This window comes from Podarcis bocagei (assembly GCF_964188305.1).
Source record: "Podarcis bocagei genome assembly, chromosome: 5".
Taxonomy (NCBI): Eukaryota; Metazoa; Chordata; class Lepidosauria; order Squamata; family Lacertidae; genus Podarcis; species Podarcis bocagei.
In genome coordinates, this window is record NC_138129.1 from 78077205 (window position 1) to 78093124 (window position 15920).

General features: G+C 41.8%; 1 long non-coding RNA gene across 2 annotated transcripts in view; it reads left to right on the forward strand.

The window, feature by feature from the left end:
• Positions 1 to 13386, forward strand: part of LOC308586940 — a 28217-nt gene extending 14831 nt beyond the window's left edge. The window contains exons 3-4 of one of the 2 annotated variants that reach the window (XR_014008153.1): positions 11100 to 11184; positions 13307 to 13386. This is a non-coding gene — a long non-coding RNA (uncharacterized lncRNA). Of the gene's footprint in view, positions 1 to 11099; positions 11185 to 13034; positions 13192 to 13306 lie in introns of those variants that run through there. The other variant, XR_014008154.1, reaches the window with a different exon arrangement.
• The last annotated feature ends 2534 nt before the right edge of the window (positions 13387 to 15920 follow it).

A 15920-nucleotide genomic window follows, 5' to 3' on the forward strand; every position in this document is an offset into this window, starting at 1 on the left:
ATTTATTATCTTATTTCCCAACTTATTATACCTTTGTATTTATTATGTTACCAATTTCAAAAATTTGTAATTTAATTTTAACACTCTTAATAAACATAATATTTTGTTTCTAGTTTGTCTCATTTTTTTCCATCAATACTTACTTTATCATTTACTTAAAATAAATTGCAGAAGCATAACGTTTCTTAATCGTGCACAATCTTAACACTCAAACAACTTATAATGTTTTTGCAAATAGTCCTTAAATTTTTTCCAGTCCTCCTCCATTGTTTCTTCGCTCAGATCTCGAATTCTGCCGGTCATTTCTGCCAACTCCATGTAGTCCATCAACTGCGTCTGCCAGTCCTCCAGTGTGGGTAAATCTGGTGTCTTCCAGAACTTTGCGATAAGAATCCTAGCTGCTGTGGTTGCATACATAAACAAGGTTCTGTCCTTCTTTGGCACCTTCCGGTCCACCATGCCCAGAAGAAAGGCCTCTGGTTTCTTAGAAAAGGTATATCTGAATACCTTTTTCAACTCATTATGTATCATTTCCCAGAAGGCCTTTACTTTCGGGCAGGTCCACCAGAGGTGAAAGAATGTCCCTTCTGCCTCCTTACATTTCCAACACTTATTATCAGAAAGATGGTATATTTTAGCCAACTTGACTGGGGTCATGTACCACCGGTATACCATTTTCATAATGTTCTCTTTCAAGGCACTACATGCCGTGAATTTCATACCGGTGTTCCATAACCTTTCCCAGTCCTCAGACATAATGTTGTGTCCTACATCCTGTGCCCATTTTATCATAGCAGATTTAACTGTCTCATCCTGTGTGTTCCATTTAAGCAGCAAGTCATACATCCTTGAAAGTACCTTAGTCTTTGGTTCTAGTAACTCCGTCTCCAGTTTCGATTTCTCCAACTGGAAACCCACTTTTTTGTCCATTTTGAATACCTCTTGAATTTGAGCATAATGTAACCAATCTCGCACCTTACCTTTTAATTTGTCCTGGCTTTGGAGCTTCCAATTGTCTCCAACTCTTTCAATCAGTTCCCAATATTTTGGCCAATAGGCCTCCATATTGGGCTTTTTTTTAGAAATCTTGGCTTCCACAGGTGATAACCACCTCGGGGTCTTGTTTTCTAATAAATCCATACTTCATCCAAACGGCAAAAATTGATTTTCTGACAATATGGTTTTTGAACAATTTATGAACCTTCGCCTTGTCATACCACAAGTATGCATGCCAACCATACACATTATCAAACCCCTCCAGATCTAGGACATCGGTGTTTTCCAACAGAAACCAATCCTTCAACCAGCAGAAGGCTGCAGCTTCATAGTACAACCTTAAATCCGGCAGGGCAAACCCCCCTCTTTCTTTTGAGTCGGTTAGTATTTTAAATTTTATTCGGGGCTTTTTGCCCTGCCAGACAAACTTAGAAATATCCTTCTGCCATTTTCCAAAACATTCCATTCTGTCCACGACCTGAAGGGTTTGAAATAAGAATAGCATTTTTGGCAAAACACACATCTTTATAGCTGCGATCCGGCCTGACAAGGTAAGTTTCAATCTTGACCAGATATCCAAGTCTTTTTTAATTTCCAACCAACATTTTTCATAGTTATCTTTGAAAAGGTTTAAATTTTTGGTGGACAAGTATACCCCCAGGTATTTCACTTTTTTAACCACACTTAGCTCTGTCTCTTTCTGATACCCCTCTATCTCTGTAGGTGTCAAATTTTTGACCAAAACCTTAGTTTTTTGTTTGTTTAACTTGAATCCCGCCACCCGACCAAACTCCAAAATAAGTTCCAAAACTCTTTTTGTGCTAGATACTGGCTCCTGTACTGTCAAGACTAGGTCATCTGCAAAGGCTTTCAGTTTGTATTGTTTCGCTCCGACCTCTATACCTTGCACCAACTGGTCCTCCCTAATCATATTCAGCAATACCTCCAGAACAGAAATAAATAGCAGAGGGGATAAAGGGCACCCCTGTCGTGTCCCTTTTTCAGTTAGAAGTTCATCCGACACCACATTGTTCACTATCAACTTGGCTTTTTGCTCTGAATAAATTGCTTCTAGTCCATTTTCAAACCCCCGTCCCACTCCCATCCCCTTCAGGTTTTTCTTCATAAACATCCAAGAAATGTTGTCAAATGCTTTCTCCGCATCAATAAAGATTAAAGCAGCCCTTGTGTTTCTAATTCGCAACAGCTCCAATATATCAATAATATTCCTGGTGTTATCAGACATGTGTCTACCAGGGAGAAAGCCTGCTTGGTCCTTGTGAATTACTTCGTTTAAAACGTTTTTAAGTCTACTTGCTAAAATGTCTGCAAATATTTTGTAATCCACATTCAGGAGTGAGATGGGACGGTAGTTCTTAAGCTGAGTCTTTTCCTTCTCTGACTTGGGAATCAATGTGATGAATGCTTCTTTCCACGTTTCCGGTGCCCTTCTCCCCTCCATAATCTGGTTGCAAACCTCCAACAACGGTTGTATCAAACAATCCTTCAGAGTCTTATAATATTTGGAGGTGAGACCATCTGGGCCTGGAGATTTGCCAAGTTGCATATTTTGGATGGCACCTTCAATTTCCTGTTGAGTTATTTTACTGTTGAGAATTGATCTTTTATCTTGACTTATTTTAGATAGTCCATTTGTCCTCAAGAATTGGTCTATTTCCGATTCTTTCTGAGGCCCCTGTGCATAAAGTTCCTTGAAGTATCTGTGGAAGCACTTTCTTATTTCTTCTGGTTTCTGAACTATTTTTCCTTGAATCTCCAGGTTTGTGACTGTGTTTAGCTTTTGTCTTTTTTTCAATTGCCAAGCTAACAACTTTCCACATTTATTTGCTGATTCAAACGATCTCTGCTTCATTTGTTTAATTTTCCACTCAATCTCTTGATTAATCAATTTCGAATATTGTGCTTGAATTCATATAGTTTTTAAAGTAATGAAAACTTGAAATGGTGGCTTCAGGTCCTAAACACATTGAAACATTGAACAAAGTGCCACTGAACAAAGTGGAACTTACTTCTGAGTAAACATGCATTTTTACACTCTTTTTTTTCTCCTTTAGAGTTCTTTTAATAGGCAATTAGGGTTTCCCTACCAAGTCTCCCACATTCTTTAAATCTCCCACAATCCCCGACCCGGTATGTGCAGAGAGAGAAAGCCATTCTTTCACAGTAATTTGTCAAGTTCTGTGGCCAAACCACATTAATTTATGAATCATTCCTATTTCATTTGCTGCAGAATTAAGTTGCAAGAAAACTGCATTAAGCTTGTCGCATTAGTGGTTGTGAGCTCCCTACAGCTGTCACCTTACCCCATGAATATTGGCCTGAAATGCTATTAATCCCAGAGGGTCCTCAGTCAGAGTTGAAGATGCCTGCTTGGAAATGAAATCCCAAGATGTCTGTGTTATGTAATGGCCTAGTTCTCCCTTAGGTCAGGAACCTGTGTGATCTATGTGGTGAGTCTGCATTGGGTTTGGGGAACCTTTGACCTTTCAGATGTTGCTACAGCTGCAACTCCCATCAGCCCCAGTCAGGGTGGCCAATGGCCAGGGTTGATGGGAATTGTAGTTCAACAACATCTGGAGGATTAAAGGTTGCCCACACCTGTTCTACATGATATTTAACGGACACGGGTGGCACTGTGGTCTAAACCACTGAGCCTCTTGGACTTGCCAATCAGAAGGCTGGAGTCCATGTGACGGGGTGAGCTCCCATTGCTCTGTCCAAGGTTCTGTCAGCCTAGCAGTTTGAAAGTTCAAATAGATAAATAGGTACCACTGCGGTGGGAAGGTGAACGGTGTTTCCATGCACTGTGGCACTTGTCACAGTGTCCTGTTGCACCAGAAGCGGTTTAGTCATGCTGGCCACATGACCTGGAAAAGCTGTCTGCAGACAAATGCCGGCTCCCTCAGCCTGAAAAACGAGATGAGCGCAGTAACTCCATAGTCACCTTTGACTGGACTTAACCATCCAGGGGTCCTTTACCTTTAACCTTACATGATATATGTATGTATGTTTTATTGAATATTTGTATAACACTGTGTCGTGTGTGTGTGTGTGTGTGTGTGTGTGTGTGTGTGTGTGTCTGTGTGCTGTTTACAACAAAAGAAAAACCCCAAACAAGAATAAAACCGTACAATAAAAAGCATAAGGAAGAAATCAATTAACCATTGTGGAAGGATGTATTCTTAATTGACGGTATAGGCTTGGCAGAAGACCAAAGTTTTCAGCAGGTGTTTAAAAGTTGGCACAGAAGGCACCTGCTGAATCTCTATTGGCAGAGTATTCCACAGGACTGGGCTGATGGCACTGAAGGCTCAGTTTCTTGTTATTGTCAAATGAGCCTCACCAACTTGGGGAAGGACCAACGGTGCTCCTGTCAATGATCTCAGTGATCAAGGTAGGGTATAAGGATTCCGGCAATAGTTATGCAGTGTAACAGAAGCTGCCACATGGAAATGTTATCAACCAGCCTCCACATGACTGACATAATGGGTAACACTGGCCTTTGTTTCCCAAGGATAACATGTCTAGGCAAATATTTCTGGACTAGAAGCTAGTTGGAGCAACCTGAAATATATAAACTGAATTATTTAGGGGTAACATGGGTGAAGGAAGGCAGGAGACAGTAGACATATGAAATAATTTGGTCTCTGACATATTGCTCGGTCGAAAGGGTCAAAGACAAACCAAAAATATAGCCAGAGTAGAGGACAAGTTGGCACCGTGGGAAATATTATTCCCCAAAATGAAGACAACATGAATGCTGTCTCCCAGAGGTTCACGTGTGGCATGATGGGTAGACATTTCCCTAAAGTGATTTTTGTTTTAATTGAACTGTTTGCACTCGATATTCCTCTGCAAGATCAGCCATTGAAATGGGTTATTTTAGGGGAAATGAAACAGCAAACCTGAATGGGAAAGCATTGGGGAGATAATTGATTTTCAGATGTAAGATAAGTGCAAAGAAAGAAAAGGAGAAGGGAATCCTAAATAAAAATTAACAATTTCTACCATGGTTTAAAATGGCACTTGAAGGTTGTAACGAGAGATACAGCTCTTTACTAGTTAAGGAGACTTGGAGAAGCTTCAGAGCAATGAAATGCACATACAGGAAAGGGGACGCACTTGCATTTGCGTGTCAAGATCCCGCAACCACCCCCTCGTTGAAGAATAAAACACACCAGGACACAAAATATTAGATTAACATTATTGGGCAAATTTTGGTCACAACTTTATTGATTACAGAATGTGAGTGGTATTGGCTTAGTCATTGAATGGACCCGACTATATCTGACTCCTGCCTGTTGCGCAGGGAGTCCTGTAAGGGTAAACCACCAGAAGGGGGAGCCCCATCGATGCAAAGCAACTCGAGCTCCTCCAGGTGTTCCCGCCAGGGTCGTGGCAGGGCCCTAGCCCTACCCCAGGCTTCAGACAAGATCCACACCCCCAGATTCCTTTAATGGAATACCCTTAAGCTTGGAGGGGCAGGTGATGGCTGCACCTCCCCTCCCCATCATAAGATCAACCAATGCCTAACCACCAAACCTTACAAAGTTGTGATGATTGCTATGAGTCAGGCGAAAACCAAGTGGCCCAAGCCAATTTGCCAAGTGGAAAAATCCCTACCAGGCCCCTCAACGGCGACCAACCGAGGTCCATAGCAAGGCCAAAGAAGAAAAACCTGTAAAATACTGAGGGAGGGAGGGAGGGAGGGAAGGAGGGAGGGAGGGAGAAGAAGCGAGCCAAGAGGAAGCCCTCCGGCTCGCGCCACATCTTAAATAGTCCCAGCCACGCCCCCACCAGCCAGCGGATTGGCTGGCTGATCGCCGACGTGGCCAGGATTCCCCAGGCAACGTGGGACTTCATCCCCTGCCCTTGGAGGAGAGTGGGGGGCCACGCGGTCCACCGCAACTCCTCCCCGAGGTGAAGTGGAGCGGACTAAGGCAAATGAAACACCTGAAACTGTTTTGAGATTCTTTGTAGTTTGGGAATTTGCTCCATAAGATGGGAGGATAGTTTTTTTCGAAATACCTAAACCCACCCGGACCCCGTGATCATCATCCGAGGCCCTTCTTCGTGTGCTTCCTCCACATGAGGACCAGAGGGTGACAACAAAGAACAAGCCTCTTCTGTGATGGCTCCCCGTTTGCGGAATGCTCTCCCCAGAGAGGTTCATAGGGCAACTTCATTATACACCTTTAGGTGCCAGGCAAAAATGTTCCTCTTCAACCTGGCCTTGTGCTGACTGAAATCCGATACTCTTTTTCATGTGTTTGTGGGAGCAGGGTATTATTTTGTTTTAACTATTTATTTGTGCTTTCACCTTGCATTTTTATCTTGTCCTGAGATCTTTTGATAAAGGTTGGTATATAAATCTGTCGTTGTTGTTGTTACCCCACCCTGAAGCTATTGATTTGTTCCTCTTTGCTGTCAATCAAAATATCACAAAATAGTGTGCGACCATTTGAGTTCTCTGGTGCTCTTCATCAGGCTAGATCAGCCGTCCCCAAACTTGGGTCTCCAGTTGTTTTTTGGACTACAACTCCCATCATCCTATGTTAGCAGGGCCAGTGGTCAGGGATGATGGGAACTGTAGTCCAAAAACAACTGGAGACCCAAGTTTGGGAAACCCTAGGCTAGGTAGTAATGTGGGGCAGGGTTGGCCATTGTCGAATCCACAGAGCCTGTATCTCCAAACTGCTAGATAAAGCTGCCCTATTTAGCTTTTTGCCTAGCACACCATCTCACCTTTGCTAACATAAATACTTCCTAGTTCTTGTCAATTCCTATCTTCCACCTGTCAAGAAATCTGCATGCTTTGCTTAAGAATGGGTAGAGGCCTGAGCAACAGCCTGTTCTTGTGTTGCCAGAGATGAGGAATCAGCTAAATTATACTTCTTGTTTTGATACCTGTGTAGTACTAAAAAGAACCTCATTTGAATTTTTGCTGCCTCTTCCCCATTCCATTTTTCAGACAGTGAGCGCATGTAGACTCCATGGTTTCAATATCAACCCCTCCCAAAAAGAAATAACCACCACAACCATTTCTCTGTTTGCTAGCTAGTTTGATGAAGAGTTCTGAAAAACTTGAAAGCCTGCACACTGCGGTATTTTGTTTCGTATAATAAAAATGGGGAGCAATATTACCCCAATATGAGTTTTCTTATAGAACAACATGGCTAACCTTTTTTTCTTTTTAGCAATTGAATGAATACATGAGGTAAACTAAAAATAACTGAAAACTTTTGGCAAGCATTTGTGTACAGGATGCTGCAAAATGGCTAACAAGCTCATCTTACAAATCTGTGTGTCTGTGAACATGTAAATCTGTGATGGATACTTGAAAGTTTGTTTATCTCTGACTATGCTGTTGAACTGTGAGCATAATCTGATGTATCACCACAGCTCAGTTGCATTACATTTTCAGTGACCTGGATTCATATAATTTCTTTTTCAATTAAAAAAGCATTATACAAAGCAGTACTTGGATCCTTTAAATGAAATCAACTGGCTGTTATTTCAATCTTGCAACTGTAGATTTTATTTTTATGTACATATTCGGTTTTATGGTAAAATGACGTTGCGTATTCACTTTAAATGCTAAAATAAATATTGAACAAAGTATTTTTCAAGCTTATTTTATTTTTATTTAAAACAAAAAACAGGGCGACAGCAGGGAGGTGAGATGGAGTCAAAGATCTAAATGATAACAGTCTTCAAGTAGTTTGCCCTCGCCTGGAGTTGAACAAAATTGAAAGGATCAAAGTTAGTGCCATCTTGTTCAAAGGTGAAAAGGTGAAATCTGAAGTGTTTAGGAGGATCAGAGAAAATGGAAATGCATGATAGTGTTTTGCAGTGCCTCCGGCCCATATCTATTAAGATACTTCATTTTCATTTGATATCTGCTTGTTTCTCATCTTACCACATCGATACAAAATTGGCCAAGGCTATTTCCCAGATACAAAAAACTTGCAGGCGCTGAAAAGTAAACACCAGCAGAGGATAAAAAGGTTTTATTATTTGTTAAAAATGACTAAGATTTGCACATTAGGTGTGATACTCCTCCACAAAGTAGCATCCCATTAATGAGGGAGAAGGAAGCATTAACACATATCTCTCTGGAACATTAGCATGCTGTTGGCAAATGGAGATGTGAGGGTTGTTGAGGGCAGGGCTGGTTGTAAAAATATCTGTACTTTGGACAGGGAAATGTAGATTTTTATTTGGGGGCCTTGCTCCCCTCCTCCCCTGCACTCCATAAAAATGTCCGTATGATTGATCTGCCCTGACTTATTCTTTCACAATGAAATGCAGCTGCCCCCCCCCAAAAAAAATGTTCAAATGGTGCTGTTTCTCTAAGGGAAAATATAAGAAAAATAGGGACCTTTTCCGCAAAAAAAGAGGAAAGAGCAATGCTAAGGGGGAAAAGGCTTTTAAAGCTTTAAAGATACAGCAACCAGCAAAAAGCTTTTCAGGTGAAGGTTTCTTTCTTAACTCAATTTTGTCTAAGTAGATGAAAGCTAGACAGAGGAGGAGGAAATCCTGATGGGATATGCTACTCCTAGCTTGCAAAAGGCTCAACGGTCCCGGAACAAAATGATGCCTTAATGGTTAGAAATGGCAAGTGGAGACTTAATATCCATCTCTCAATACAATTTTGAGGCATGTTACTGTTAGATAGCAAAACCAAAAGCAGAAAATTTTTATTTATCTCTCCCTCCTGCTCTTGCACAATACATTGGTGTTTTTTGTTGTTGTTTCATATAGCAACATATAATAATTTTCGAGGCATGGGGTTTATAGCACCAGTTTTGTAGCTCTCCAAAGGAATGTCCCGTGTTAATTATCCTAAGCATGTTTCCTTTTAAGTAAGCTCCAATGTTTTTAGTTAGATGTAATCCCTACTAAGAGTACTCCGGATTGCAGCAGTATATTGTCAATCATAGCAAAATCATGCTCAGCAGTTCCCCATAATGTCAAACTCACCTTAAAAAAAAAAGTCATGGCTTATTATTTTTATTTATTTAATTTTTATACCGCCCTATACCTGCAGGTCTCAGGGCAGTTACGATATAAAAACACAATATAAAAACACAAAATACATAATAAAAACAAAAACAGGAACAACCCAATAATGCACCCCCTCCCCAACACATTTAGAAAGGGCACTGGATGCCAATCGACCAAAGTCTTGGTTAAGGAGTGCACACCCCATATCTATAGAACATTAAAATCAAATTTAAAGCACATGACTTCCCCCTAAGAAACATGGAAACTGTGGCTTGCTAAACGTTCTGGGAATTGTAACTCTATGAAAGGTAAACTACATCTTTGTCGGAAGCAATGTGCTTTAAATGTGCAGTGCGTCTGCAACTGAGGCTGCAAGCAGCTACCTCTTACAAAAAGAAAAGAAAAAAGAATGAAGTCTCAATTATTCTGCAAGCAAATGTACCAATATGGCTACTGGGTGACAATGGAAACTTAGACATAGGGCGTTTGATATAGTCTGTTGGCTGATCTGCAAGCACATCTGCACAGCAGGGTGTCATAACAAAAGAAGGCTCATTCATTTGACTCATTCAGACTACAAGCACTACTCACAACGACATTAAAGTAATATCATGACTAAGTTATTTCTGGTTTTAGACTATCTGCAGTCATATCTAGTGATTTTTTTTCTGGGGGTACTCAGGGGTAGACAGTACCGGCACCTTTCCCCTGCATGTTAAAACTGTGGCACTTACTGTAACAATGGCAATCCAATCCGAATAACTTGATTGTACTAGCCATTGAACATGACAAATCTGAATCCAAAAATAAATACAAGCAAAAGGGATGTCATGCCACAAATAATGGTATTTATTTAGATCTCTGCGTCTCCCTTACAGTTCACTGCTATATTGTGCAGGGTCTTGTTTCTGATCTTTTTGGCTGCTAAAGCAAAAAGGGTGACTTTATGAGTCACTGAAGCATTTAAGAAGCCATAGGACCTTCTCTGCTGGGGAGAGACATCTTTCCTGTATGGATGCAAAGGTGAGAAATCACCTCCTGGGTCCAGTGTATAGTGCCCACATATACAAAGTCTGCCTTCGTACGGTACCCTGTTATATCATCCATCCAGGACGGCAGAGGGCATAGCTTGGAAACACAGCTCAGTAAAAGCGGATCTAAGTGAGGCTGGCAGGAGATTCCACAGGTAACTGGCTCTAAAATGCACTGTTTTTTGAAGGGGGAACAAAGGAGAGCATTGAGAGGTTTTGATCGCTTGCAGATCATGTAGTGATTCTCTCCAGTGGCACCAATTGCTGCAACTTCATGGTGGGTACAGTGGTACCTCAGGTTACAGATGCTTCAGGTTACATACGCTTCAGGTTACAGACTCCGCTAACCCAGAAATAGTGCTTCAGGTTAAGAGCTTTGCTTCAGGATGAGAACAGAAATCGTGCGGTGGCAGTGGGAGGCACCATTAGCTAAAGTGGTGCTTCAGGTTAAGAACAGTTTCAGGTTAAGTACGGACCTCCGGAACGAATTAAGTCCTTAACCTGAGGTACCACTGTACTGACACTTTTTTTTTGTAAAAAAAAAAAAGAAGCACTGGTTGTATCCATATTTAAATGTGGGAGAAAATCTAAGGAGACAATGATGAGCTTTTTTGAATGTTGTTATTTTGTCACGGTTCCCATGGCATGCAGTTATAGTAACTTTCCTCTCTATCTTGCAATTTCTGCGGCCACAAAGCTCCTTTTTTGAGGCTCAGGATATTGCTCCCGGGTCCTTTTTCCCTCTTTGCTCCCTCTACTAAAGAAGTTTCTATTTTCAGATCACTAAGAGTGAATTCAGAGAACACACCGAAGTCTCATTCAGTTGTTTACCAGCTCATCATGGGCAAATTATCCCCCATTGACATCTAATACCCACATATACTAAACCATCATATTAAAAAAAAAAGAGTGCTGAAAGCTTCAGGTGTACATATTACCTTGAGATCATTTCAGTCACTGTGTGAAAAACACAGCCCTGTGAATCCTTCCATATAACTTGATAACTTGAACATGCTGCTCATTTGTTCTCTTTTGTGAAAACAGGGTGTTGATAGCTGCAGGGCCAAGGTCAGACATTTCTAGCCAGCGAGTTGCTATTCTGCAAGACCCATGGCCGGTTGGGTAGTAGGTGAGTCATTTCTTAATGATATTGTTCTTTTCTGTACTTGTACTTGTTATGGGCTACAAACTCTGATGATCTAATAAAGGGCTGTGACCATGAATTCCAACTGGTCGCCTACTGGTATTTCATGGAGGGACGAATGCAGCTATAATGAATCCCCTTGATATAATGAAAAGTAGTTTCACAGCATTGCTCTACTTTCACAGAACCCGGAGAAGGCAAGCGGGCGTCCTGCCGTTGTAAATTCAAACACATGCAATATTAATATAGCTTATGGAGCCTTACATCTCTGTGAAATGTCACCAATATAAATAGACTGATCATGTTGGTTATTTGCTGGCAAATAATAATTAATCATGAAAAGTTAATCAAACACATCCCTAAAAATATATGTGACAGCCATAATATGATGCCCATTCAGCCCACAGACAGACAGACAAACGCACACACTCACTCACATGTGCTCCTTATTCATAGCTGCATGAATACAAAATGCCAATGATACTTCATCTTTAATACCTAAGGGATTTATAAGCATATTGCTTCAATAAAACCTGGTTCATCTGTACAGTGTGCAGCTCAGATATGCATATTTAATTACTCGGAAAGTAATTTACTTGTACAGATGGTGGTATTAGGGGTCTTACTTCAATTTAATTTACTTCTGCTGGTGAGAAATGCTATTTTGCTATGAATCTTTGCACAAAGAACACACTTTTATCATGGATAAATAATAACGCACAGTTTGTAATTAATACGCATGATTAATCTGATACATTCCCAATAAAGATTGAAACTGAAGTTGAACACAGCCCAGACGAGTTTGATGAAAGGGAATGTTAGAAGCACTCTAAATCCTAAGTAGTGACTTCTTGAAATATCACAGGAAGTAAACTCTGCTGGCACAATGAGGATACAATGGAGGCAGCAAAGCATGCCTTCCTCGCAGCTTTCACTGCCACAAGGTAGGCTCGATGATGAACCCTCACCAGAGTTGGGTTGCATTCAACTGCTGGCCCATTTTCCCCCAGGGATGTCCCTGATTTAGAGAAGCCATCCCAGTTTCTGATATGTTCCCAGAGTGTCCCACTTTTTGGTAGGGCATCCCTATTTTCATTCATTGGAGGGTATGGTAGGATGTCCCTATTTTCACTGGAGGGTATGGAGTTATCTGACCCCCAAGACATCTGAAGGCAAGCCTTTATAGGGAAGTTTTTTTAATGTTTAATGTTTTATTATGTTTTTATATATGTAGAAGGTTGCCTAGAGTGGCTGGGGCAACCCAGTATGATGTGTGGGGTATAAAACCCAGCATGATGTGTGGGGTATCATTATGGAATGGGACATCCCTATTTTCATCAGAGAAATGTTGGAGGGTATGCAACTGGTGTTTTCCTCCACTTGTCTTCAACACATCACCCAGTTTGTTTCCTCACTCTAAGCTCTGGAGTATACAAGGAAGCCAAGCAGGAAGGGGTTCTGTCTGAGGTAGACAACACAGAAATGGATGCTAACTGAGGTAAAGGTACCCAGAAATAGATTCTGTTTCTGACTCTGAGGTAGATAGTCACAGAAAAGGAGTCTGCATGGGGTAGGCAGCACAGAAATGGATGCGAAAAATTAAAAAATGAAGCATTTCACCTTCTTGGGCCCAAATCTGCCTCTCCCTATGGTTCTACAGCACCAACAGAAGGATGATAAAATCACAATCTGTGGCTGCAACAAAACTGTGTGGTTGTGCTGATTCCATTGAACAGACCACCTCTTTTAACACCACTAAACAAGACCTCCCAAAATGGAAAGTAACACAGAGAATTAATTATTATCTATGCTCTTTTTTTGTATTTACTTGGTAGGAGGAAGTGCTTTGTTGAACAAATTTGTTTTCTGGTGTTAAATTATCACAAAAAGTATTCTTGGGTTTGTTACGCTCTCAAAACTGAGCATTTTTCTTCTATTAAACGCTGCATCCTGCATCTCAGAGGCAGCATTATACCACATGCCACTGTGGTTGCTATGGTAAGCGTTCATGTTTTATTGAACAGTAAATGGACACAATCCCCTAAATGACTCCCATATGGCCCTAACACAGGCAACTACTTCTTTCTTTTCTTTTCTTTTCTTCCAGTTTCCCCTCAGTGTTATAAGGAATATGGATTTTCAACCAACTGAAGAAAAACACAGCCTCCTCTCTCTTCTTAATAGCACATTTTCCCTCTAGTTAGTCAATGTTTTCTTTTAAAAGATTAAAAAAGCATTTCCAAAGAATTATGAATGGGATGCACCGAGGTACTGAGTAGCCTCAAATCTCACTGAAAACTAATCAGCTGAGGAGAAGAAGAAGAAAAACCACTTTAGAACATCAGAGACAATGGATGGCTTCTGTACTGTGGTACTGATAGCTAATTACAAAACGTGCACAGATTCTCCTGCCCTCCAATGCTCTCATTTCAGCCACAGTTTATGAACTGCTAATGCCTCTGCACAGAGAACTCAGATATATTTACCTAGAGCACATGCTCCCCACAAAAAGATTAACAAACCTCCCTAGAGCCACCTTCTGATGACAGTCAGGCAAAGGGACTGACCGTCCCAAGCTGAAGGGGCAAAGCAGGGGGAAAGGGATTGTGGAGCTGTCTATTGGGCCTCATCCCAACAGTGTGCAGCTCCTCTAAGCAGTTTGGAGCAGCTTCTCTGCCACCTCTGAGATCTGAGAACATGGGTGCCAACTTGAATAAAAAATGGGGGGGGGAGAGGTGAGCCTCACCTTGCATAATCAATCACATGACACAGTAAAAGAGGTAAAGGGACCCCTGACAGTTAAGTCCAGTCACGAATGACTCTGTGTTGCGGCACTCATCTCGCTTTACAGGCCGAGGGAGCGAGCGTTTGTCCGCAGACAGTTTTTCCGGGTCATGTGGCCAGCACAACTAAGCCGCTTCTGGCCAAACCAGAACAGCACACAGAAACCCCGTCTACCTTCCCACTGGAGTGGTACCTATTTATCTACTTGCACTGTGATGTGCTTTCAAACTGCTAGGTTGGCAGGAGCTGGGACCGAGCAATGGGAGCTCACCCCATCGTGGGGATTTGAACTGCGACCTTCCGATTGGCAAGCCCAAGGCTCAGTGGTTTACACCACAGCGCCACCCGCGTCCCCACATGACGCAGCACACACAATTTGAATGGCAATGAACTGGGGGGGGTTGCCCCCCTCAAATATTTTATTGAGGGAGCCCTCTAGGAGCTAGCTGAGAAATAGACAAAGTGGGCTTCCTTCTTCAGAGCTGAGCATTCTGGGTGAGGTGACCAGGATAATATTTTTGCAACCACTGTGGTTTGCAGCAGTGGCTGGTAAGATCTTCTTTATAAAAAAACCCAAACTTATTTTTTACAAAAAGCTGAAAGGACTCTCTTGAATTCTGACTCCTGGCCAGTGCCTGACTGGGCAACCATTGGTGCCAGGCCTGTCAATGAGCCTCAAACTGCAAGCTGTCTTTTTTTAAGCAGAGGTTAAGTGGCCATCTGCTATGGATGCTTTAGTTGAGATCCCTGCATTGCAGGGGGTTGGACTAGATGACCCTTGGGGTCCATCCCAACTCTATGATTCTTTTGTTCTCTCTCCAACCGTTCTTATCCAGGGAACCTGCATCCACACGTGCAGCTTCCCTAACACATTATCAGTTTCAAAGCAGAACAGAAACCCTCATGTGCAGATCGGCCTGTTCCAATCTAAATAAATGGGATGGAGAGATTTCCTGGGTAGCCATGTGTGACTCGGAGCATATTTAGATCTGCACATGAGAATGCATGTATTTTTGCCATGCATTTTTATTTTTAGCAGCTTTGGCTTATAATTGTAATATGCACCACCCTGTCTTCCCCACTGGCAATCATTTCCAGTAAAACCAGGCACTGAATCGTATTATTGCAGATGGGAAAGAGAAAAACACACATAATCACAGCGTACCACTTATCTCCTGCTTCCTGACACTGAAGTCTCTGGAGCATGTAATAATTTACAAGGGGAGGAACAAAACAGGGTCTCCCTGCTACGATGGAAGTATATGAAATGATGAACGCTGGTAGGACTCTGGTTTTTGCTTAACAGCGGTTTTCAAAGTGGGAGTCCGTAGGCCCCTTCAGAGTTTATGGAGATCTTCCTGCGGGTCCATTCAGCAAACCACCTATCCCTGCCAAACTTTGCAATATCTTGTTGCCCAGTTCACAACCTTTCAGAGGCAGCTCATTCTAGCACAAGGGCTGCTGTAAGGGTCGTGCGGGTGTTACAACCCCAAAAGACTGTAGCCTTTACAAAATTGCACGGCTGTTCCTATAAGCCGGTGGCGATCTTATTCCTCAATTTTTATGTATGCTAAAATCCTCCAGTTCCTCAAAGTTACCCCTGCAAAACAACCTACTCCCCACCCCCTGTTCATTAGGAACAGAAAAAGCTGTTGTCCAGGATTTAAGGCAGGGATCTTTTCTGGCCCTACAGTGGTACCTCGCAAGACGAATGCCTCGCAAGACAAAAAACTCGCTAGACGAAAGGTTTTTCCGTTTTCGATTTGCCTCGCAAGACGAATTTCCCTATGGGCTTGTTTCGCAAGACGAAAACGTCTCGCGACTTTGTTTCCTTTGTCTAAAAACAAAGACATGTTTTGTTTATAAAGTTAATTTATTTTCCCTTCAATTTTTGAACTGCTCTTTACAGTATGTGTGACTTTAAAGAGCAGTTAATA